The following is a 25,632-nucleotide window of genomic DNA, read 5'->3' as shown; positions in this document are numbered from 1 at the left end:
TCTCTATTCTATTGCGGATTTCCAACAACTGCAGTTTTTGATTTCATTCTGGTTTTGGTGACCAGAGGTAATTATATAGTGGCATTCTGTAGTGTTAGTTATCAAGTTCATAGATCTTTTCAAAACATTTTAGATTAGGTAATTCATACTATGATTTAAAATTATACAGACGGCCCAAAATTAGTAAATTTGTAACTACATTCAGGACCATTGAGAACAAATATGCAGAATCTGACTCAAGTTATTATAATGCAAGGTAGAAATTAATATATGAGCACTAATTGAAAACTGCCCAAAGTGCTTTTTTAACTTTTGTTTTAAGTTTCACAAAGCAATAGCATTTCCTGATGACGCCTAACTGTGCTTGTTTTGGTTGCTGTGGAATTTTTTTTAAATGTTGCTATGATTCATAAAGTAAACACTTTGGTGCACTATTTACTGCACATGTCCAAGGCAGTCGGCCAGTCATCTTATTGAAACTGGTCCAATGAATGCAATGATGGAGCACTGGATCATTCAGATCTCCATATATTGTATTTTTCAACAATTTTCTTATTAATATGGATTGAAATTTGACCTTACAAATTAAGATTACACCATTTGAATCAGGGCATTCTTAGTGAAAAACTATTTAACACTAAGTCCCGAATTGGAAGAACAGCACCTCATATTTTGCTTGGGTAGTTTACACCGAGCGGTATGAACATTGACTTCTCCGATTTCAGGCAGTCCTTGCTTTCTCCCTCCTTCCCTTCCCCTTCCCTGCTTTCCCACAGCTTACTGTCTCCGCCTGTTCCTTTCTTTTTCCCGCCCCTCCCCCCGACATCAATCTGAAGAAGGGTCTCGACCCGAAACGTCGCCTATTCCTTCGCTCCACAGATGCTGCCTCACCCATTGAGTTACTCCAGCTTTTTTGTCTACCACTGAAAATAAATGCATGCCAGCATTCGGAAAATAAAAGAAAGCTATATAGAAAATAGATGCAGGAGTAGGCCATTCGGCCCTTCGAGCCTGCACCGCCATTCGATATGATCATGGCTGATCATCCAACTCAGTATCCCATCTCTGCCTTCTCTCCATACCCCCTGATCCCCTTAGCCACAAGGGCCACATCTAACTCCCTCTTAAATATAGCCAATGAACTGGCCTCAACTACCTTCTGTGGCAGAGAATTCCACAGATTCACCACTCTCTGTGTAAAAAATGATTTTCTCATCTCGGTCCTAAAAGACTTCCCTCTTATCCTTAAACTGTGACCCCTATAATTATATTTGAGGCATAAATCTTTAATAGCTCAAAATTAAGCACACATTTCATTATTCCTTACCATCATAAAATATTTTATATTACCCAATACATTTCCATTGAATTACCTGACAATTATTTATACCATTGTTTCAAGCAATCATGTAATGACATTTGATGACTGAGCATCCATTCTCGGCCAATGGAGATAATAAAGAACAACAAACAATGAATTTACCCTTTGATTTAACCAATGCTGATGGCTGACATCACATTTTTATATTTACCACAATTTTGACAAAAATTCTCAACTACAAAACATGATATTTTACTGAAGAAGGGTTTCGGCCCAAAACGTTGCCTATTTCCTTCGCTCCATAGATGCTGCTGCACCCGCTGAGTTTCTCCAGCTTTTTTATGTACCTATGATATTTTACTTGCTCCCTCCAGTCTATGCCATCATTCAATAAGATCATAACTTGCCTTGGAGACAAAGCTCTGCAGATGTTGAAATCTTGAGCGCAAAAAAAAGCTACTCAAAAGGAACTCAATAGGCCAGGCAGCATCTGTGGAGGGAAATGGACAGATAACGTTTGGATCAAGACCTTTCTAAAAGGTCCTCTGTCCATTTCCCCCAGCAGACCCTGCTTAGCTTGCGGAGTTCCTTCTGATGTTTGTTGCTTGTTCATAGCTTGCCTTATCTTAGTCAACGCTGCTTTCCTGCCTGTTTCCCCCACAACCTCAAATCCGCAACATTTTCTCCTTTTAATATACCAAATATTAAAACACATCTTCTTTAAATCAAACGGTTGAAACCTTTAAGATGAAATGACAATAGACAATAGGTGCAGGAGTAGACCATTCGGCCCTTTGAGCCAGCACTACCATGATCATGGCTGATCATCCACAATCAGTTACTGTCCTCTCGCCATATCCCCTGACTCCGCTATCTTTAAGAGCTCTATCTAATTCTCTCTTGAAAGCATCCAGAGAATTAGCCTCCACTGCATTTACATTGTAGACATAAGCAACTGCCGATGCTGGTTTACGAAAAAAAAAAATACACAAAATGCAGAAGTAACAGCGGGTTAGGCAGCATCCCTGGAGAACATGGATAGGCGATAGACATAAAATGCTGGTGATATCAGCGGCACAGACTGCCTGGCCCGCTGAGTTATTCCAGCATTTTGCATCTATCTTATGGAGATCCACTGAATTACTCCAGCACCGTTTGCTGTGCAACGTGTTTGCAGTATATTTTCTTTGCTGCTCACGCCGTTTAAAAAAAAAAAATCACTGTACACTTTAAGTAAGGTGCATCATTGGTAGCACCCTGCAGTGAATGCAGTTGGTTTTGCAGCAAGGGGAGCAGCTGCCCGACCGCGAGCCGGGGAGCCGGGTGGATGGATGACGCCCGGGGGCCGCGGTCGCCCTGGAAACCGAACAACGCGCGCCGGGGAAAATAACGGCCACCGACCTGCGGAGCGGGACCGACCCGACCACAGCGATCCGCTCCTGCTCCTCCTCCAGCCGCACTGACTCCCTCACTCCGCACCGCCCAGCGACACCGGCCCGTCCGCCCGCCCGGCCCGGCCCGCACTCAACGGCCGCTGCCCTTCGGAGATTTAAAACCCCGCCGCCCGGCCCAGCGCTGCCACCGCTCCGAAGCGTCCGGCTGGGCAACCAGAGCCACAACTACAGTTCCGCCCGCTGCAGATTGCTGGCGCCTGTCTCGCCACTCGCTCGTGTTCAAAGATCATAGAGTATCTTTGGTCGTGTTTACTGTTCCTCTTCTGACAACCTCACGTTTACTGCAAAGTGCCCGGGAAACCACAAGAGAGCTTCGAAACGATTGAGCATTTCGGAGCTGTAAGTAGTTGTAGTCGTATGTAGAGCTTGGCGTGTGGGTTTTTATGTTGTTATATATGGTGGAGGGAAACTTTGAATGGGGGTGTTTACGGGGCCCTTTGGCTGGTGTGAGCTTGGATGCAGCAGGAACAGCAACAGCGCTCCCTCGTCCACCCTTCAGGTGCAGCCCACACTCTGCCACTGCCTGCAGCAAAACTGTTTACAACAAGTCTCCAAATAGAATAGGGAGGAAGTAACTAGTCGCGTTTATTCCGAAGATAGACACAACGTGCTGGAGTAACTCAGCGGGACAGGCAACATCTTTGGAGAGGAGGAATGGGTGACGTTTCGGGTCGAGACCCTGCTTGTAGCAATGTTACAACATTTTAAAAATCAAGTCTGTAATTTATCCCATCCGATAAAGCATGCAAAGAAGTTTAATTTGACACCTAATTCACTTTCATATCTTCAGTATTAAAAAAGTTATGGCCATTTTCATACTCGGAAATAAGCATCTTGTTCCCTATTGCTTTTTCATTGACTTAACAAAAGCTGTGATCGAGGACAGTCAAAAGCCTATAACTTTATTAAAAATTAAGAGAACTGAATTTTTTTTCAGTTATTATAGATTGAAACATTCTGAAACAAATATGAAACAATCTTACTTAGATGACTTGAAATTAAAGCATATAATTAGTTGGTTACCTAATTGTAGCTAATTACAAAATTCAATTACTAGATCTAAACATCTATCCATTTCTTAAGAATAGATTAACATTTTTAAATAGCCTAAGTGTCCAAATAACAGTCACACAAGAATTCAGAATATAACATGATTTTTAAATCTCATTGTCATGGGTTTATGGGCCAAATGGAAGGAATTTAATGTTTAATACCTGTAAATTAATGGCCATTTAAATCAACTTGCCTGTGGGTTTTTCTGGAACGGGACCATTTGGAACGCTGAGATTGCGGTGATTTTAGTCCCCATATCGGCAGCAAATACACTGCCGGTTCTTCGGGGGGAAAAATCATCGTTTCGCAACTTAAAATATGAATTAAATGCATCTTAAGAAACACTTTTATACATAAAAATAAACTACTTTCTTTTACCTGTCCCCTACATAATTGTCGGCATTGACGGCTTCAGAAGCTGATTTTAAAATGACTCCAGCGATTAACTTGTCGGGCGAATTTAAAAAAAAAAACACACAGAATGGCCGTAGGAACGATTCTTTAGCAACATCTTGCACTCCAACAAATATAATCCAGGACCAGGTCGGAAAAAAACCGCGTTTTAACCCCGCCCCCCCCCCCCTCAAACGCGCCAAAATCGCGCACACGGCCAGTGGCAGAATTGCAGCGCCGCTGAAGGTAAGTATTGTAAAATACCTAGAATGGGTGACGTTTCGGGTCGAGACCCTGCTTGCCATGTGTACAAGTACAGTGAGGTACAGGTACAACGAAAGTCTTGCAACAACAGCATCACGGAAATTACACACAATTCTGCAAGACGTTTAAAAAGACGGGACATTAGTGCAACACAATGTGCTGGAGTAACTCAGCAGGACGGGCAGCATCACCGAAGAACACGATAGGTGATGTTCCTGTTCAGAACCCTGTTTCAGACTGATTGAAGGTCTGTGTGGGGTAGGGAGCTGGAGAAGAGGCAAAGATAGGATAAAGCCTGTGATAGGTGGATAGTAGGTGAACGGGGTTTGATTGACACACTGGGTGGACAAAGTCCATTCCCTCCAAAGATGCTGCCTGACCCACTGGGTTACTCTAGCATTTTGTGTTTTGCTCAAGATTCCAGTATCGACAGTTCCTTGTGTGTCCAAGACATTAGTGCGAAACACAATTAGAAAAATAAATAAGTCCATGATAGTACAAGGGGTGGTCAGTAGTGTTCTGTTGTCACTCATAGTGGTTCTACCTTTGATGATTGCTTTTGTGTGTGGCTATTTTGAAGTTGTACATAATCCCGGGCATGCAAACACCAAATGCCACTAGGTGCTGAGGTTTATCTGTGTCCTGTTGTGAAGGATGGGTGCGGCTTTGTTCGGTGTGATGTTCTTTTAGGTTGAACCATTTGGTGTGACGTCTCCCTCAATGAAAAATATATATAAAATAACATTATTGACCGCTTTAGTCAGGTTGTGAACTGTGTGAAAAGTCCTCAAAGCCAGGCAGAATGATGGATTTTGTTGAATTGTACCCAGAACAAACTGGCATAGTCACTTAACATGATGCTTTTTCACCTGAAATTTCAAAGAAACGGCATGGCCTTACTTGTCTGATGGTGAGAAGGGACCTCCCGGTCAGATCTTTCATTCACAGCCAAAATCTCTACACGAGGCCCGTGAGGACACTGTGCTGGAGATGAGACTGTTATATGTGTTCTTTCTAGAAGGTTCACTTGCCACAAAATCTGGTGAGGGTCATTGGACATTGTTGAGGTTCATCCCATACAGCTTTGTATAAGAGGACAGTCTCTGTTAGTTGGTATTGTACTTGACTTCTGTGGTTAAAAGGTGGGAAGATTTCAGGAGAGTGGGCGTTAAGTCTTTTCATGATTTCATGAACCAAACAAATGTTATAGTGGCCCTTTTCACCACAACCAATGGTCTTGCCTCATGCTTGTGTATACTTTCAAAATGATTCGCCCTCCCTCATCTTACTTTTCAGAATCGAATGGATGCTAAATAAAGTATTTTAACACAAGTTATGTCATGAATTTATAAATAAAATACTTTGAAAAGTTATGTGGTTTTGAAGGATCCTGCTAAATAGTTCATTCAAAACGTTGCAAAGTTGACTAAATAAAATCAGACTTACTTCCATCCATTGTAATCATGTGATAGAACGCACGTGATAAAAAGCCAAGGATTGTCAAATTATTTTATAGTCTGGCATATCACTGATTCCAAATGTCATTTCTAAAATCTCTAAAATCCGACCTATTTAGAAAAATAATACTTGACAGCTGTGGTTAACATGAAGTACTAGCCAACATGAAGATTAATAATATAGAAGTCAAGATGTAAAACTTTTTTTTGTCTGTTGAGCTCAGCACCTGGCACACATAGAGAGTCGAGTGTTTTATTATCAGAAATGCCAAAACAGAACAATGAAATTCTTACTTGCAGCAGCATAACAGAACTCTTTGGCAACCTTGTAACTAAAAACTATTTGTCCTTCACAAATTTTATTAGCCTTTCTTAGTCTTTCTTTGCCTGTAGTACATTAACAAATCATAAGGAATAGGAATAGGAATAGAATTAGGCCATTCGCCATTGAGAATTAGGCCATTGAATCATGGCTGGTCTATCTCTCCCTCCTAACCTCATTCTCCTGCCTTCTCCCCATAATCTCTGACACCTGTACTAATCAAGAATCTAACTATCTCTGCCTTAAAAATATCAACTGAGCCTCCACAGCCTTCTGTGGCAAAGAATTCCACTGATTCACCACTTTCTTTCTCCTCATTTCCTTCCTAAAAGAATGTCATTTAATTCTGAGGCTATGACCTCTTGTCCTAGACTCTCCAGACACTAGTGGAAACGTCGTCTCCACATCCACTCTATCCAAGCCTTTCACTATTCTGTATGTTTTACTGAGGTCCCCCCTCATTCTTCTAATCTCCAGCGAGTACAGGCCCAGTGCTGACAAACGCTCATCATAGGTCAACCTACTCATTCCTGCGATCATTCTTGTAAACCTCCTCTGGACCCTCTCCAGAGCCAGCACATCCTTCCTCAGATATGGTGCCCAAAATTGCTCACAATATTCCAAATGCCGCCTTACCAGCGCCTTATAGAGCATCAACATAACATTTTTGTGTACAAGCCCTCTTGAAATAAATGCTAGCATTGAGCTTGCTTTGTTTACTAATGATTCGACTTGCAGATTAACTTTTTGGGAATCCTGCATCAGCACTCCCAAGTCCTTTTGCACCTCCGATTTCTGGATTCTCACCCCATTTAGAAAATAGTCTATGCCTTTATTCGTACGACCAAAATGCATGACTCCACACTTTGCTACACTTTATACCATCTGCCACTGCTCTGCCATTCTCCCAACCTGTCCAAGTCTTTTTGCATTGCCCCTGCTTTCTCTAGGCTACCCTCCACCTATATTCGTATCATCCGCAAACTTTGCCACAAAGCCTTCAATCTCCTCGTCCAAATCATTAATATACAACATGAAGAGTAGTGGCCCCAGCACCGACCCTTGTGAAACTCCACTAGTTACTGTCAGCCAACCAGAAAAAAAACGATTTCTTGCCACCCTTTGTCTTCTGCCATCAGCCAACCTGCTATTCATGCTAATACCTGTCCTTTGATACCATGGGCTCTCATCTTCCTAAGTAGCCTAGCGTGTGGCACCTAATCAAAGGGTTTCTGAAAATCTAAGTAAACAACATCTACTGACTGTCCTTTGTATGTCCTGCTATTTACTTCTTCAAAGAATTCCAGCAAATTTGTCAAGTAAGACCTCTCCTTCACAAAGCCTTGCTGACTTTGGCATATTTTATCGTGAACTTTTAAGTACTCCGTAACCTTTTCCAATCATTTGGCACCACTACTGACTCTAGTGATTCCTGAAATATCACTATCAATGCCTCCACAATCTCTAAAGACATCTCTTTCTGAACTCTAGGGTGCAGTCGACCCGGCCCAGGTGACTTATCCACATTCACTCCTTTCAGCTTCCCAAGAACTTTCTCCCAAGTAATAAACACTCCACTAATTTCCACCCCTGACTCTTGAATTTCAGGCACGTTGCTGGTGTCTTCCACTGTGAAGACTGAAGCAAAAAAGTTATTCAACTCCTCTGTCATTTCTTTATTCCCCATTATCACTTCTCCTGGATCATTCTCCAGTGGTCCAACGTCCACTCTTGCCTCTTTCTTGCTTTTTATATAACTGAAGAAACTCTTGCTCTCCTCTTTTATATCATTGGCTAGCTTACCTTCGTATTTCATCTTTTCTACCCGTATTGTATTTTTAGTTACCCTCTGTTCTTTAAATGCCTCCCAATCCTCTGGCTTCCCACTAATCTTTGCTATGTTATATGCCTTCTCTTTTAGCTTTATACTGTCCTTGACTTCCCTTGTCAGCCATTCCTACCATTGCTGTTCCACCATCATCCTTGCTAGGGTTTCTTTCCAGTCAACTTTGGCCAGCTCCTCCCTCATGCCTCTGTAGTCCCTTTTGCACAGCTGCAATACCGACACATCCGATATCACCTTCTCCCTCTCAAATTGTAGATTAAAACTTAAAATTAAGATTAAAAGGTAGCGACCACAATATGATGATTAAAACAATACAATACAATACAATACGGGTTTATTCGTCACATTGCACATAAAGTGCAAGTGAAATGAATATGTCAGCAGCGATACAATGAGAAAGAACACACAATACACAATAAAAATTTGACACAAACATCCACCACAGCATTCATCACTGTGGTGGAAGGCACAACATTTGGTCAGTCCTCCTCCATTCCCCCCGTGGTCGGGACCAGAGTCCAGAGCCAGTCCATAGTCGGCTCTTCCCCACCGGAGACCGCGGCTTCAGGATGGTGTAGGCCGCAGGCCGGCGGTCCCCGCCGCGCCGCAGCCAGAAGCACCGCAGACTACAGGGCCGTCGGTCGAAGCTCCCCTCTAGGGGTGATGGTAAGTTCACGCCGGGCCCGCGGTAGAAGTTGGCCACGGGCTGGCATTCGGAGCTTCTTCTTCCCCCGGATCCCCCACGAGGGATCCCGGGTTGTAGACGCCGCGCCAGCTGGAGCTCTGCAGACCGCGGCTTCAGGCTGCCGGCTGCCGCGGGCCAGCGAAACGGTGCGCTCCCCTCCGGCGAGCCCCAGCGAGGGCTCGCCTGCTCCACGCCGAGAGTCCACACTGCGCCCGCCGCTGAAGCCCAGGGCACGTCTCCGGGAAAGGCCGCCCGATCCTCGTTGTTAGGCCACGGGGGAGGCGACCTGGAAAAAGTCGCCTCTCCGTGGAGGAGGCGACCGAAGCGGTTTCCCCCTCACCCCACCACACCACCCCCCACACAAGACACACAGAGGAACATTAAAAACATACTTTAAAACATACTAAAAAAACAAAAAAAAGTAGAAAAAAACGGACACGCTGCTGACAGGGCGCCGGCTTGCAGCGCCCCCACCGACAAAACTTATCATATTGTGGTCGCCACCTTCTAATGGTTCCTTTACCCTGAGTTCCCTTATCAAAACTGGTTCATTACATAACACTAAATCCAAAATTGCCTTTCTACGTAATCTACGGTCAGTCAAATCCATGTCACATGTCATAATCTCCATACCAATATTCCAAAAACTGAGTCTGATCACGCTCAGTCAACACTGGTGACTGGGCCATGTTGTCTATTTGCCTGACACCAGGTGATGAAAGTGGTATTATACTCTGGAGTTCCATAAAGGCAGTAGATTTTCAATTTATTTTTTGTTGGAATTGAGGGTTATGTGGATGAGACAGGAAAAGAGTTTGGGGCAAGCATCAGCTATTATCTTGCTGAATGGATAACCAGGCTTTAGATTCAACCCTGGTCTTTTTAATGTTGTAAATTAGCCTTTTTGCTTGAGTATCACATTGGGTCAGTTGATTTGACTGTGCCACCCATTATCCTGGAGATGCTGTTATAAAATAGAACTACATGACAAGTTGCATATGTTAATATTGGCTCAATTAAAAACACCATCTTCTTCTTATCGAGTCCACACACAAGATTAGAAGTTGTTCAGCCAGAGCTGAACACACTTCTCGGCATCTGCACAATGGTGTCTGTCTTGCGCTTCTTGTGCGTGGTGGTGGAAAAGATTGGTTGAAACAGGGCCGCGACGTGAACGCTCTTTCCTTGGCCCCCAAAAACACCATAGAATGGAGGATCCCTGCACTTGTCAGAATTGCGTAACCCTTGTCAGCTGAACTTTACAGGGTTTGATTGGCGCCAGCCAGTCTAGGCACAGACTGATAGAAACATAGAAAATAGGTACAAGAGGAGGCCATTCGGCCCTTCGAGCCAGCACCGCCATTCATTGTGATCATGGCTGATCGTCCCCAATCAATCCGCCTTCTCCCCATATCCCTTGATTCCACTAGCACCAAGAGCTCTATCTAACTTTCTCTTAAATCCATTTGGCCTCCACTGCCCTCTGTGGCAGGGAATTCCACAAATTCACAACTCTCTGGGTGAAAATGTTTTTTCTCACCTCAGTCTTAAATGACCTCCCCTTTGTTCTATGACTGTGGCCCCTGGTTCTGGACTCGCCCTATACAACTGCAGAAGAACCTCTTTGCTGCTATCCTGAAATCCTCTTGTTACGAAGGCCAACATTCCATTAGCTTTCTTCACTGCCTGCTATACCTGCACGCCAACTTTCAGTGACTGGTGTACGAGGACACCCAGGTCTCGCTGTACCTCCCCCTTACCTAACCTAACCCCATTGAAATAATTATCTGCCCCCTTGTTTTTGCCGCCAAAGTGGATAACCTCACATTTATCTATATTATACTGCATCTGCCACGCATCTGCCCACTCCCTCAACCTGTCCAAGTAACTCTGCAACCTCCTAACATCCTCTTCACAGTTCACACTGCCACCCAGTTTTGTGTCATCAAAGGACCCGTTCTACTCTTTGCTTACTGTCTGCCAACCAATTTTCTATCCATGTCAACACCCTACCCCCAATACCATGTCTCTAATTTTAGTCACCAGTCTCCCGTGCGGGACCTTATCAAAGGGTTTCTGAAAGTCTAGATACACTACATCTACTGGCTCCCCTTCATCCATTTTACTTGTCACATCCTCAAAAAATTGCAGAAGATTAGTCAAGCATGATTTCCCTTTCAAAAATCCATGTTGACTTGGACTAATCCTTTTACTGCTATCCAAATGCCCCATTATTATCTCTTTAATAATTGACTCCAGCATCTTTCCCACCACCGAAGTCAGGCTAAACTGGTCTGTAATTCCCCGTTTTCTCTCTTGCTCCTTTCTTGCAAAATGGGATAACATTAGCTATCCTCCAATCCACAGGAACTGATCCTGAATCTATTGAACATTGGAAAATGATCACCAATGCGTCCACTATTTCTCGAACCACCTCCCTGAGAACCCTGGGATGCAGACCATCCGGCTCGGGGGATTTATCATCCTTCAGTCCCATTAGCCTACCCAATACTATTTCTCGCCTAATGAAAATTTCTTTCAGTTCCTCTACCCCCTTAGGTTCTCTGTCCTCCAGTACATCTGGGAGATTGTTTGTGTCTTCCTTAGTGAAGACAGATCCGAAGTACCTGTTCAACTCTTCTGCCATTTCCTTGTTACCCATAATAATTTCACCCGTGTCTGCCTTCAAGGGACCCACATTTGACTTTGCGACTCTTTTTCCCTTAACATAGAAGCTTTTACTGTCCTTTATATTCCTGGCCAGCTTCCCCTCGTACTTCATCTTTTCAGCCCGTATTGCCCGTTTTGTTTCCTTCTGTTGTCCTATGAAAGTTTCCTAATACTCTGGCTTCCGGCTACTCTTTACTGTGTTATACACTTTTCTTTTAGTTTTATTCTATCCCTAATGCCCCTGTCCCACTTAGGAAACCTGAACGGAAACCTCTGGAGACTTTGCGCCCCACCCAAGGATTCCGAGCGGCTCCCGGAGGTTTTTGTCAGTCTCCCTACCTGCTTCCACTACCTGCAACCTCCGGCAACCACCTGCAACCTCCGGGAACCGCACGGAAACCTTGGGTGGGGCGCAAAGTCTCCAGAGGTTTCCGTTCAGGTTTCCTAAGTGGGACAGGGGCACAGTTTCTCTTGTCGGAATGAAATGATCCTGCGTCTTCTGGATTATGCCCAGAAATTCCTGCCATTGATGTTCCACCGTCATTCCTGCTAGGATCCCTTTCCAGTCTACCTTGGCCAGCTCCTCTCTCATGCCTTCATAGTCCCCTTTGTTCAACTGCATCACTGCCAATTCCGATTTAACCTTCTCCTTCTCAAATTGCAGATTAAAACTAATCATATTATGATCACTACCAACGGGTTTCTTTACCCCGAGTTCTTTTATCATATCTGGTTCATTGGACAACACTAAATCCAGAGTTGCCTTTTCTCTGGTCGGCTCCATTACAAGCTGCTCTAAGAATCCATCTCAGAGGCATTCTACAAACTCTCTTTCTTGGGGTCCTGAACCAACCTGATTTTCCCAGTCTACCTGCATATTGAAATCCCCCATCACCACAGTGGCATTACCTTTGTTACATGCCAGTTTTAACTCCTGCTGCAACTTACACCCTACATCCGGCTACTATTTGGGGGTCTGTAGATAACACCAATTAGTGTCTTCTTGCCTTTACAATTGCTCAACTCAATCCTCAGTGACTCTACCTCGTCAATCCCTATGTCTTCCTTCACGAGGGACTGAATTCCATCCCTCACCAGTAGAGCTACCCCCCCTCCTCTGCCCACCTGCCTGTCCTTTCTATAGGATGTGTAACCCTGAATATTAAGTTCCCAGGCCCGGTCCTCCTGCAGCCACGTCTCAGTAATCCCCACAATGTCATATCTACCAACCTCTAACAGCCTCAAGCTCATCTACTTTACTTCTTATACTTTGCGCATTCATATACAATACCTTTAATTCATTACGCATCTCACCTTTCACATCGATCCCTATTACACTTGGCCATATTCTCCTATCCGTTTGTGAGCTTTCTTTCCGTTATTCTGGAGTCATTAACTATACCTTTACTCTTTCCCTTTAACTCCGTCCTTGACTATCCCATTTGACACCCCCCCTCCCTATTTAGTTTAAAACCACCCGTGTAGCAGTGGCAAACCTGCCTGCCAGAATGCTGGTCCCCCACCTGTTAAGGTGCAATCCGTCCCTTTTGTACAGTTCCCCCTTACTCCAAAACAGATCCCAGTGGTCTAAGAATCTAAACCCCTGCCCCCTGCACCAGTTCCTCAGCCACACATTCAGATCCTGTGTCTCCCTGTTTCTGCTCTCGCCAGCACGAGGAACTGGAAGCAAACTGGAGATAACCACCCTGGAGGTCCTGCTTTTCTGCATTTTTCCGAGCTCTCTAAAGTCAGGCTGCAGAATATTCATCCCCTTCTTTCCGACATAGTTTGTGCCGACATTCACTACCACTTGCGGCTGTTCACCTTCGCTCTTGAGGATTTTCTGCACTCTGTCCGTGACATCCTGGATCCTGGCACCAGGGAGGCAGCACACCATCCTCGAATCCCGTCTGTTGCTGCAGAAACCCCTGTCCGTACCTCTCACAATGGAGTCTCCAACTACCACGCCCTGACGTCAGCCTCTTTGGTTTTGGCTCAACAGCACTATTTACTTCGCAAGCCAGTCCGCCGCTCAGTGTGTTAACGTCTTCTGTCCCGACAGCTCCTAAGTGGTTAAACCTGTTCTCAAGAGGTACAACACCCGGGGACCTTTGCATTCCATGTTTCCTTCCCTTTCCCACCGTCACCCACCTTCTCTCTTCCAGTACCTTAGGTGTAACAATCTTACTGTAGGACTTGTCGAGGAACGACTCAGTTTCTCGGCCGATCCTGAGGTCATCCACTTGCTTCTCCAGTTCCTCAACACGGTCCTTCAGGAACTGTACCTGGATACACTTCTCACATTTGTACCACCCACATCCTGCAAGCATCACATTGAATCAGCTTGCTTGACATTTCCTTCTTTCATCTCTCCCTCCATCGTTTGGTGTGGCGTTTGGTGTGGCAGGATGGTAAGGGGTCCAGGTGTTCTCCATGTTTCTCTTAAATTGATAACATGTATAGTGGTTTTGCAAGCTAACCTTAAATGCATAATTTCTATTGGGTCGCTGCAAAAGCATTGTAAACAGTATAAATAATGTTGCAAGATGGTCATCCTGTTAATTGATGATTGGTCGAACTATTGAGCCTTGAAGAAATTGTTTGAATCTCAGGGCACAGGTTTCAATGTTTGTTCGTGTTTGCTTCCGTCGAGAGCTTTCTTCCTTAAACAATGTATGAGCTGTTGTATTATTGGGTTAGGGAAATGTCTGTTATGTATGGGGTTAATCGATATATGTAATTGGGTTAGTAAGAGACCACCTTAAGGTGTGGTTTGGCCCCTCGAGGTCCCGGGACATATAAAAGTTCGCTACCATGAGGTTCAGGGTCGATCTTCTGGGAGAACACTTGGGACTGCTTGAACTTCTGGAGTGTCTCTGTCTGAGCGAGGCTTAGAGGGCTTGAACAGGCAGATGCGAGGATCGAACCCGCGGTGGGATAGGTACAGTAATTGAACTGTGACACTCTTTTGTTAAAATAAAATTTAGTTGTTTCAAGTGCTTGATTCAATGTTTTTACTGAAACTAGACTAGGGGTAAGCTTAGAAACGAGCAATTTACATTGGAGGCTCGTCCTGGATCTCAAAAGACCCCCAAACACAATTTTGCAATCAAGGGTGTTGAGCTGTTTCGATCGCGAGTGAAATCGAGCCTACGGTGCAGTTTTCACATTGATTTTTGGCACTTCGTCAGTCCGAGCAGTTCGATTATTCGCGGGTTTGGGAAAGGGTCTAAACGACATCATTAGAACAGAGTCTAGCAAGCGCGGGGAAGTGGTTAGCACGCCTTTGGGTTAGGGGTCCATAAAACCAGGGTGGGGTTAGAGGCCCTGCTGGGGTTGGGTTAGAGTCCCTTTCCTGGATTAGAGGCCCAAAACTTTGGTCGTAGTTGGCAGACTGCAGCTGCTTTAACGCGCTTCATCGGGCGAGGAGTGCCCCAGGGTTAGTCTTGGTATCCAAATTGGTGGGGTATTAAAATACAGGTCTCGCCTTCGATCGGATCTTTGCCGGGAGTGCGAATTGAAAAGGTGCGCTCTGAAAATCGGCGTTGATAACTCACAGCACGAAGCGGCTAGCCGCTGGATACTCGGTGCCCAGCAGAGAGGAGTTCTGTGTGTAGGTATCTGAGTCTCTCCCTGAAGTGACGGACGAAGAGCCTCGAGAAGGTACTGGGCTTGGATGGACAGAGTATAGATTAGCCAGAATACTCCAGTCCGTTCAAGAATTCAACTGGGCAATTTTAGCTGATTCGAGAGCCCGCATAGTAGAAGAGATACGCACTAAAATTAGTTCGAGTTCGTGTCTATATTTGCAAAGCCAAATTTTCAAATACTGAATTTCATATTGAGGTTCTGCCAGTAAGGTGGAATTTGAATTCCTGTATATAGAACTTCGGAGTTGGTGCATGTCCGTGATCGATTCAGAATAGCGGCTGATCAACAGTGAATAGTAACCCTCTGGTCAATTGTTGATTAGTCCCTGATAGCGAAGAGTACCTGAGAGACGGGAACCTGTTTACTTGATGAAAAGTAATCCAAATAGCAAAGGGTACCCCTAATTCTGTCGAACTTAGAGAGGAGGGATAGAGGTCCCCCTATAGAAGTCCAGTCTTAGCAGGGGGATAGTAACATTCGGGAGGAAAAGTAGTCATTTAAGGAATAGTACCCCTCAGCAAAGAGTAAACTAGGAAGGGGAAAATCTTCGGTATCAGAGGGATAGGTTCACTGCGTGATAACAGCGTGATGCGGTGTCGAGATTGAGTGTTCTTGAATTGAGCGCTAGTGCTTTAAATCATTTTGTAAGTTGTAAAAATCTAGCTTTTCGTATTGTCATAGGATCCGGATTTTGTAAATATTCTATGTATGTAAATAAACTTAGAGTATTTTAAGAATTAAAGGTTAAGATTTAGATCGTGTGTTCGCAGACCGTCATTTGTGTTGCTGCGTGTTTGTGAGTGTTTACGGATTTCGAAACTTGAAGTAGGAGTGTGTGTGAGATAAATATTTGCATTTGTTTAAGATCGTAGTGTAGGAATCTGAATCGGGGGTCGTACTCCTTCGATCGCTGCGTCGGGGAGCAGTCATCCCGCTGATTGATCGTGCCAGTGGAGGATTTCTTGGAGTGCGTGATTTGTAATAAGTTAATGTTTTTGATTTATGCAGGAGTGTGGTTACGTATACTTCTTATAAGTGGAATAATTTCCTTTTTGTGTTCAATTTTGCTCACGTGTTTAGAGTTCATTTGCATGCGTTCAGATTAAGATCGGGGATAGGAGACGGGCTGCGAGAACGTATGTGAGTGTGATTGGTTGTTTCCTGGAGCATTTTGATTTGAAAATTGTCTAAAGTGACTTTGTTAATTTCGAAATTAGAAAGAGAAAATTGTTAAGAGGTGCGAGTAGTTCAGAGTTGCTTCCTTATCCAACAGAATGGGAAGCCACGCAAATAAAGATATGACCGCTGACTCGGAAAGTCATCTGCAAGAAATATGCAGTGAATTTCCACAAAAAGCTGATCGATTGAAAATCCTTTCCGGATCGTTAAATAGAGAATTAGTGAAGGAATTATGGCCCCGAGGGGGCATAGATACAGTAAAGGGATTAAAATACATTGAGCAGATTATTTTGCAGGGCAGCGATAATACAGAGGCGCAAGAATTAATTGAATTGTGGAGAAATTATTATGAGGAACAGAAAGCGAGTAGAGCAGAGAAAGAATGGCAAGATGGAAGGAAGCAACTCTAAAACGGGGGATAGTATTAGAATATACTGAAGCATTTGAACCTCCAGGTAGCCTAAGGGAAGAGCTTGAGAGTATTAAAGATAAAGGTAGAAGGAAATCTTTTACAGAAAGATTATCATCCATAAGTCTTAAGCGTGAGGACCCAATGGTTGGCACTGGTTACGGGGGATGACTGATTATTTAGAAGACTGGGAGAGTGTTAGACCTAGAAATTCAGGTCCACCACCTTATTCACCTTACGATCCCAATACCTCAAATGCACATCGCGGAGTTCGTAATAGGAATAGACAATTAAATCCCAAGGCACAAACTTCCTTAACTCTGACAGCTCCGTCCATTACAGACAATCCAGCAGTTCACGGTACCAGAAGCCAAACTGGGAAAAAGACTAAATTAGTTATGGCAAAAGAAGAAGATACCCCTAGACAAATTGAACGAGCAGTTGAGGAAGGAAGGAAATCTTTTAGAAAGTACCGTGAACCCCCTGGTGAAGGGGAAGAGACATCTGGGTGTGAGACCATAATTGAAGAGATTGAGGTGGATCCTGAAGCTAAACAAACAACCTTTAGACAGTTCCCTGTAAGGGGAATGTCTAATCCGTCTTTTGATCCAACCAATGCAGTGAGTGCAAATAATCCCCGTACAATTAGAGTCTATTCCCCATGGAAGCCTAACGAGATGACGGCTATTTAAGTCAAATACCCCATCGTAGAAAATCACCCGCTTCTTTTGTGGATCACTTAAGAACCACAATGCGCATTTATCACACTGATTCCCGGGATTTATGGGCGGTGATCCAGCAAATAATTACCCCGTGAGCATGCCAGATTCCTAACAAATTTAGGACATCCGTCGCATGAAGCTCTTGCAGATATAATAGCAGACAATGGAGCAAGGGAGGAAGCTGTTTAAACAGCTCTTGCCAACGCCCTTCAGAAACCAATCGATTTGGCCAGAATATTAGGTGTAAGACAAAAAGGGGAGAAGGAGCGGATGAGTTTTTAAAGCCAGTTTCTAAATTATTTATGGATCAATCGGGTGACTTAAATTACAGAAATGGAGTAAATTCCCCTCAATATTGTGCCATCCTACTGATTTGTTTCCCCACCAACTTAGCAGAAGCCATTAAGACTAATAACATGGACAGAAAATAGTGCCAGTCAAATGGCTAGGGCTGTAATATATCATTGGAAGGAAATAAAGAAGCAGGATAGCCCGCCTGCAGTAAAACCAAGAACTGAATATGTGATCAGAAAAGAAATACCAAAATTTGACTCCGAATCATGGATCCCTAGACTACAAGCAAACTATGGACTGGGAGAAGTTAGAGTTCCGGAATATCCAGACCAATGTTGTAGGGAAGCATCAGGAGTCAAGGGGACAAATCTTCTTTTCTCAGAGTAACCCATTTACACGCCTATGATTAGCAAACCTGGTAGTGACTGACGAGGAACCTATGTTGCCTCTACAGGTTGAAGGTAAAATCTGTACCTTCCTAGTAGACACAGGCGCATCCTTGTCATCTCTTCAATCAATTTATAATTGACTAGAATCAAGACAAGTTCAGAATCTGTCTGGGTTTCAAGGACAAATTTGCCAGTATCCCATCTCTGAGCCAGTCGAAGTAGTGTATGGAGGAAAGACAATCAAACATAGATTTGTGATAACCACCGGATTAGATTGCAGCCTGATGGCGAGAGATTTACTCTGTGCTTTCCAACTAAAAATAGAATGTGGCAATAGAGGTACAGTAGTGACCCCCTGGGCCCCTGCATGACGATGTTACTCCATAGTGACCCCTCAATGGTGGTTCTTAGATCTGGACGAAGAACCCGCACTTCACATTACACTGGCTTATGATAGAAGTGGAAAGAATAGTGAGCTGGAAACCTTCTTTAAATCATACGAAGGAATGGGAAATAAAAGTCTTGCCACTATTGGAAGGGAAAGAGGGAGCTGCCAAATATGTTAAAATACCAGCATAGTTATGGAAAAGAACTGACGAGGCTGCTCCTCATATCACTCGAAAGGTGAATTTCCCGGCTAGAGCTAAAGACCCAGGAACGATGGTAAGAAAGGCAATTGCCTTGGCAAACCCGAGTAATTACCAGAAGCAAAATTTGTCTAATCAATTTGTTGTTGAATTTCACCAGGCCCCAAGGAAGGTTGTTACCCACTTACGTCGTCATCTGGAGAGCGAGGTATACGAGTATGTGAACCCTCAAGTATGGGTGGAGGACACTGCTCAGGTAGGATGCACGAACATCAATCCCATCCATGTAGCTCTCCAGAAAGGGGTAACACTTCCTTAGATCCAACAATATCCATTGAAACTACAGGCCATCAGCAGCGTGGACAAATTAATTTGGGGTTTGCTAGAACAAGGAATATTGGTCAAGTGCCAATCTATCTGTAACACCCCTATTCTTGCCATTCCAAAACCGGGTAAGGAAGGTCAATATAGACTCGTACAAGACTTAAGGGAAATCAATTCTCTTGTAGAACCACTTCATGCCCTAGAGCTAAATCCTGCCCATATCCTAGCCCAAATACCTGCTGAAGCCAAAGTCTTTTCGATAGTCGACTTACAACATGCATTCTTTTCTCTTCCTCTTCATGAAGACAGCCAATATTTGTTTGCCTTCACCTATAAGGGCCAACAATATACCTGAACCAGGTTGCCTCAAGGATTTATCAACTCGCCTACTTTATTTTCCAGGTGTTTGCAGGATCAGCTAAGTCCTTTAAAGTTTAAAATAAATTCAGCATTAGTGCAGTATGTTTATGACCTATTGGTGGCTAGTAAAGATGAATCCGGTAATCGGGAAGACACTGCACAACTTCTAAATCATCTAGCCGATCTAGGATAAGTGGTTTCCCCATCAAAAGTACTGGTAGCTCAGGAGAAAGTAAAATTTCTAGGGCTTATAATTTCGGCCACCGAAAGAAGTCTTGAGAAGAGCAGACTCGAACCTATCTGCGAATTTCCAGTCGCAAAAGAAGCCAAACAAATGAGGCAATGGCTGGGCATGGTCAATTATTGCAAACCCTGGATTCCAAATATAGCTCTAGAAACAAAGGAGCTAACACCCTATACCAGCAAGGAGGGTGAATTTTAACTACCAAAGGATGCACAAGAAGCATTTGAGAACTTGAAAAGATCATTGATGCAAGCCCTGGCATTGGGAAGGCCATTATATGATCGTCCTTTCCAGCTGTATTGTACAATTCTATCCCACTGTGCCATCGGTATTAAGGCAAAAGCAAGGACCAGTTGCATATTACTCCTCCAAATTAGATCCAATAGCTAGGGGACATCCTCTTTGCACTCAAATCATAACTGCAATCTACAATAGTTTACAATCGGCTGCTAATTTGACTCTCCAGCAGGAAATTGTTGTGTACAGTTCACATTCGGTATCGGCATTGTTGGGGCAGCTTCAAACCCAGCATTTGACAATGGCCTGCCAAAATAAGTATGAGATCCACCTGTTAAACAATCCGAAATTGCAGTTTAAACACTGTTCATTAATTTACCCAGCCTCTTCTTATTTCAACCCCAGAAGAGCGAGCAGGAGCAGAACACGATTGTCTATTTGTTATAGAGGAGGAAACATCAGTGAGAGGGGACATGATGGATGATACCCATAGAAGACCCTGACATCACATTATATGTGGACGGTAGTGCATCCATTGGACTACGGGGTGAGAGGTTGTCTGGGTATGCAATTATTAATCAAAAGATGGAAATTGTAGTAGCAGCTGCTTTTGAATCACCCTATTCAGCACAACAAGCTGAATTATTTGCTTTAATTAGGGCTTGTATTATTGGAGAAGATCTAAAAGTAAACATTTACACTGATTCTCAATATGCATTTGGGGTGGTGCATGATTTTGGGCAATTATGGAAAAATAGGGGATTTCTAACTTCTGTAGGAACCCAAATATCATACAAACAATTGGTGACAAATTTATTGAAGGCCTTAATGCTACCCAGACAAATCTCTGTAATAAAATGTAGTGCCCATACTAAAGAACAGACCCCAGTAGACATTGGAAATCGTAATGCTTATTTAGTAGCTAAAAGAGTATCATGGGAACATAAGGTGGTGGTATCTAGAATGATGAGGCAGACTAAAAGTGTAACTAACAAGTCCCCCTTGGAGAAACTGATCCCGACCTTCCAAGAAATCGTTCGATTACAAGAAGAGGCTACTGAAGAAGATAAGGAGAGATGGAGACAATTGGGATGTGTACTGGATTGTATGAATGGGCTATGGACCACTCCAGCAGGGCAAACTTGCATGACAGACTCATTGGCCGTATGGGTTATCGAGTGTATGCATTATGCAACCCATTGTGGTGCAAGAGCAGTAGGGGACACTCTATTAGCTACTTGGTGGCATCCAAAATTACAATCTTTTGCTCAAAAGGTAAGCAGTAATTGCCTGGCCTGCCAGCAATACTATCCAGGGAAAGGAATGGGATGTGAAGGAGGGAAAACACCATTGCCTATGGGTCTTTTTGAGACATAGCGAATGGACTATATTGAATTAGAAAGATGCCATGGATACAAATACGTTCTTGTCATAGTCGATGTATTCAGCCGGTGGATCGAAGCATACCCAACCTTTGACAATAAAGCGCTACTGTTGTCAAGATGCCAATGAGAGAAATTGTCCCTAGATTCGGCATTCCCATTCGACTTAGCTCAGATAATGGTCCACACTTTATTGGACAAATCAATAAGGAATTTTGTGAACAGCTGGGGACCCAGCAGCAATTACATTGTGTTTATCGACCACAGGCTGCCGGACTTGTAGAAAGGGCATACCAGACCCTTAAAACCAAATTATCCAAATTAAAGGTGGAGACTGGACTTCGGTGGATTAAATTACTCCCAATAGCCCTATTTCAGATGAGAGTCACGCCTGCAGGAAAATCGAGATTAAGCCCAGCTGAAATTATTTACGGTGGACCCCTGAAAACCATTTGGGTTAATTTCCACCATATGACTGCAGAGATGACCGACTATATCTTAGCCTTGACAAGAGCCTTAAGGGATTTACATTGTAGAGTGAGAGCAGCCTATGAGGATATGCCTTCAATGGTTACTCCCATTGAAGTAAAACCTGGAGACTATGTCTTAGTGAAGAATTGGGTAAGGAAAGGATCGGAAGTTTGTTAGGAAGGACCGTACCAAGTTATTTTAATGACCGCAGTAAAGGTAGAAGTAAGAAATGCCTGGGTGCATCTTCATCACTGTAAAAGTATTAGTGAATGTATCAGTAGTTAACTTGTTTTCTCCCAGGTTTTCTTAGAAATTCTAATCAAGGACCAATGGACTATCAAGATTGATGGATGGGAATTCGCGCCCACGAAAACTCGGGAGGTGAAGACTCATCAGATGGAAATCATGGAGCTACGCCCACGAAAATTCGGGAAGCTCGATGTAATTCTGGGAAGCTACATCAACATCTTGTTAGACCATTGTTAAAGTATAGCAGCCATAATTGTATTCTGGAGTTATCATTTATATTGAGGGTAATCATGAATGATAAAACGGGGGAATGTTAATATTGGCTAAATTAAAGACACCATAGAATGGAGGATCCCTGCACTTGTCAGAATTGCTTAACCCTTGTCAGCTGAACTTTACAGGCTTTGATTGGCGCCAGCTAGTCTAGGCTCAGACTGATATGCAGGATGGCAAGGGGTCCAGGTGTTCTCCATGTTTCTCTTAAATTGATAACATGGTTTTGCAAGCTAACCTTAAATGCATCATTTCTATTGGGTTGCTGCAAAAGCATTGTAAATAGTATAAATAATGTTGCAAGACGGTCATCCTGTAAATTGATGATTGGTCGAACTGTTGAGCCTTGGAGAAATTGTTTGAATTTCAGGGCACGTTTCAATGCTTGTTCTCGTTAGCTTCCTGAGAGAGCTTTCTTCGAGAGGGACAGGTCTTAACACTGAGCACTCGGGAGTTATAGTGCGCTCTGCGTAGGATCAATCCACGCAAGGCTGCAGGCCCGGCGGAGTCCAAGGAAGGGTACTAAAGGAATGTGCTGTACAGCTGGCTGAGGTATTCACGAGGATCTTTAACCTGTCTCAATCTCTGGCAACGGTCCCCAAGTGCCTGAAGACTATAATGCCGGTGCCAAAAAAGTCAAAAGTCACCAACGTGAACGACTACCGTTCGGTTGCCTTGACTCCAATACCCATGAAGTGCTTTGAAAGGCTGGTCCTATCTCACATCAAATCCAGCATCCCTGCCTCACTGGACTCGCATCAATTTGCACACAGGGCAAATAGATCAACAGAGGATGCCATCTCTCTGGCTCTTCACACTGTCCTGACTCGCCTGGAAAGACTGGACACGTACGTGAGGATGCTCTTCATAGACTATAGCTCTGCCTTCAACATGGTCATCCCCACCAAGCTCACCACCAAACTTCACCAGCTAGGCCTCAGCTCGCCGAAATGCAACTGGATCCTGAATTTCCTGACGGAGAGACTGCAGGCAGTGAGACTGGGCCCGCACCTGTCCTCCACTATCACTCTGAGCACCGGCACACCACAGGGCTGTGTACTGAGCCCAATGCTCTACTCCATCCTCCCACACGACTGTGTTCCTGCATACGACACCAACACCATCGTCAAGTTCGCAAACGACACAACGGTGATCAGGCTGATCACCAACGGTGATGAAACAAACTACAGAGCGGAGGTGCAGAACAAGGCGGACTGGTGCTCACGTAACAACTTGTCCCTAAACACCTCCAAGACCAAGGAGCTGATTATCGACTTCAGGAGGACACAAAATGGGGAATACGCTCCAATCTCCATCTACGGGGACAGTGGAGCTTTAGGTTTCTGGGCACACAAATTTCGGAGGACCTCACATGGTCCACCAACACTGCTGCGCTGGTCAAGAAGGCACAGCAATGACTATTCTTCCTGAGAACATTGAAAAAGACTGGTCTGCCCCAACAGCTGCTGTTATGGGGCAGACTATCGGATGGAAGCTGTATACCAAATCTCGTTGCACCTATGTGCAATGACAATAAAATATATTATTATTATTATTATTATTTCTTTCTCATGCAATGTATGAGCTGTTGTAATATTGGGTTAGGGAAATATCTGCTATGTATGGGGTTCATCAATATCTGTAATTGGGTTATTAAGAGACCATCCCCATGTGGTTCGGTCCCTCGAGGTCCCGGGACATATAAAAGTTTGCTATCATGAGGTTCAGGGTCGATCTTCTGGGAGAGTGCTTGGGACTGCGTGAACTTCTGGAGTGTCTCTGTCTGAGCGAGGCCTAGAGGGTTTGAACAGGCAGATACGAGGATTGAACCCGCGGTGGAATAGGTACAGTGGTTGAACTGTGACGCGCTTTTGTTAAAATAAAATTTAGTTGTTTCAAGTGCCTGATTCAGTGTTTTTACTGAAAATAGACTGGGGGGAAGCTTAGAAACGAGCAATTTTCACATAGACATCTGGTGTCTAGCAAATGTTGCTTACTCTCCCATATAGTTTGCACAGCTTATAGTGGAAATGTCAGCACAAATGTGATTTTCCTGCTGAATGCGATGGCTAATATAATTTTTTTTACCTTTGCCTTTGACCAGTTGATTCCAATCTCTCTGCATTGCAGCTGTATTTAAATTTATTATAACTGTAATCTTGTGTTATTTAGAGATGATTAGAAGGCTTAAGTACTCAAGAGGTACTCTCACATTCTCTTGTTAATCTCATGTTATTTGCTTATGTTTGTTCTTGGATTTGGTACACCTTGACAGGGTAAATAAATGTGAGTGCACACTGTTGTTTTACACAGATTTAATGAGCATTTTTGATACTTGCACCTTAAAATAGATCTTCCTGCAAATTGCTTTTGTTTTTTCACTTTTTGAATGGTATGTGACCATATATTTTAAACATCGATGCTTTAATTGATGAATATTATAATAGGAATCACGCAAATTAATTGTGCACTATTTTACTTGTTATTGGTGGCATTTGCAGTGTGTAATTGGAAGCCATATTGGGCTAGCAACAGAATTACACTTAAACAGTAACTCAGAAATTATACTCGGGATTAAGCTGCTAAATACCACTTAATAATTTACAGAACCAAATATAAGGAAATAGCTCCTCACACCTCAAATTCATAATTAGTCAACAAAATAAAGCAATTCTAGCCACATATCCATCAGCAGAAGATTTTAGATATGTTCAAGGAAAGATGATAGCTGGAGTTATAACTCAGAAAACAGACTTCAAGCTCTTCACTTCATATTTACATCCTAATATTTTGCCTCGGAGACCTGAGCTGAGGATAATGGCCCAGATTATAAGGAATAATAATGATGAAAATGTCAGCATTGCTTTCATTCCTTCTTATCGCTGCAACCTGGGATTTTGCTGCTGTTTTGACGTTCCCAAATTTGTTGGTGGAGGGCAACTGTGGAGGGAGTGGGTGTGGAGTATTTATGGGGCCCTTAGCAAGAGGCTAATTGGCAGCAAGAGGCTGTGGCCTGACTAGCTTTTTGAAGTTCGAGAGCGAACTTTGCTTAAATACCCTATTTTAGAATTTTGTGCTGGGTGTAAGGAGAACAAGCGGTATTCTTCTTGAATTGATGCAATTGGAAACAAAAGCCTCAAGTATGGAGATTTTAAAAAAAAATTGTGCCATTGGTGATTTTCTTTAAATCTTTCAAAGATATATAAAAAATATCTCCTAATTGACTTTTAAGCAATATGAGGGCACTTAAAAGATTTTATAGTCAACTGAGGTGGGCGGTACAATTGTGTATTCTTGAGTTTTAAGTGTTTTAACTGAAATGTGTTTAGAAGCATTCAACAGTTAAGTATTATCATTTTCAGCTTTTAACTAGACAGTTACAATAAATTAAAACAT

The 25,632-nt window shown here is 43.5% G+C and overlaps 2 protein-coding genes across 4 annotated transcripts in view; one reads left to right on the top strand and one right to left on the bottom strand.

The window, feature by feature from the left end:
* The window catches only part of sclt1 (sodium channel and clathrin linker 1), a 62,207-nt gene extending 59,302 nt beyond the window's left edge, over positions 1-2,905 (bottom strand). The window contains exon 1 of one of the 2 annotated variants that reach the window (XM_033020813.1): positions 2,723-2,905. The gene's annotated coding sequence lies outside the window, so the exon portion shown is untranslated. The remainder of the gene's footprint in view (positions 1-2,722) is intronic. The other variant, XM_033020821.1, reaches the window with a different exon arrangement.
* c1h4orf33 (chromosome 1 C4orf33 homolog) overlaps positions 2,674-25,632 on the top strand; it is a 44,640-nt gene continuing 21,681 nt past the window's right edge. Inside the window, exon 1 of one of the 2 annotated variants that reach the window (XM_033020842.1) lies at positions 2,674-3,114. The gene's annotated coding sequence lies outside the window, so the exon portion shown is untranslated. Of the gene's footprint in view, positions 3,115-14,359; positions 14,407-25,632 lie in introns of those variants that run through there. The other variant, XM_033020835.1, reaches the window with a different exon arrangement.

The sequence above is a fragment of the Amblyraja radiata genome, chromosome 1 (genome assembly GCF_010909765.2).
Source record: "Amblyraja radiata isolate CabotCenter1 chromosome 1, sAmbRad1.1.pri, whole genome shotgun sequence".
Classification (NCBI taxonomy): domain Eukaryota; kingdom Metazoa; phylum Chordata; class Chondrichthyes; order Rajiformes; family Rajidae; genus Amblyraja; species Amblyraja radiata.
This window is presented reverse-complemented; position numbering and strand designations above follow the sequence as displayed.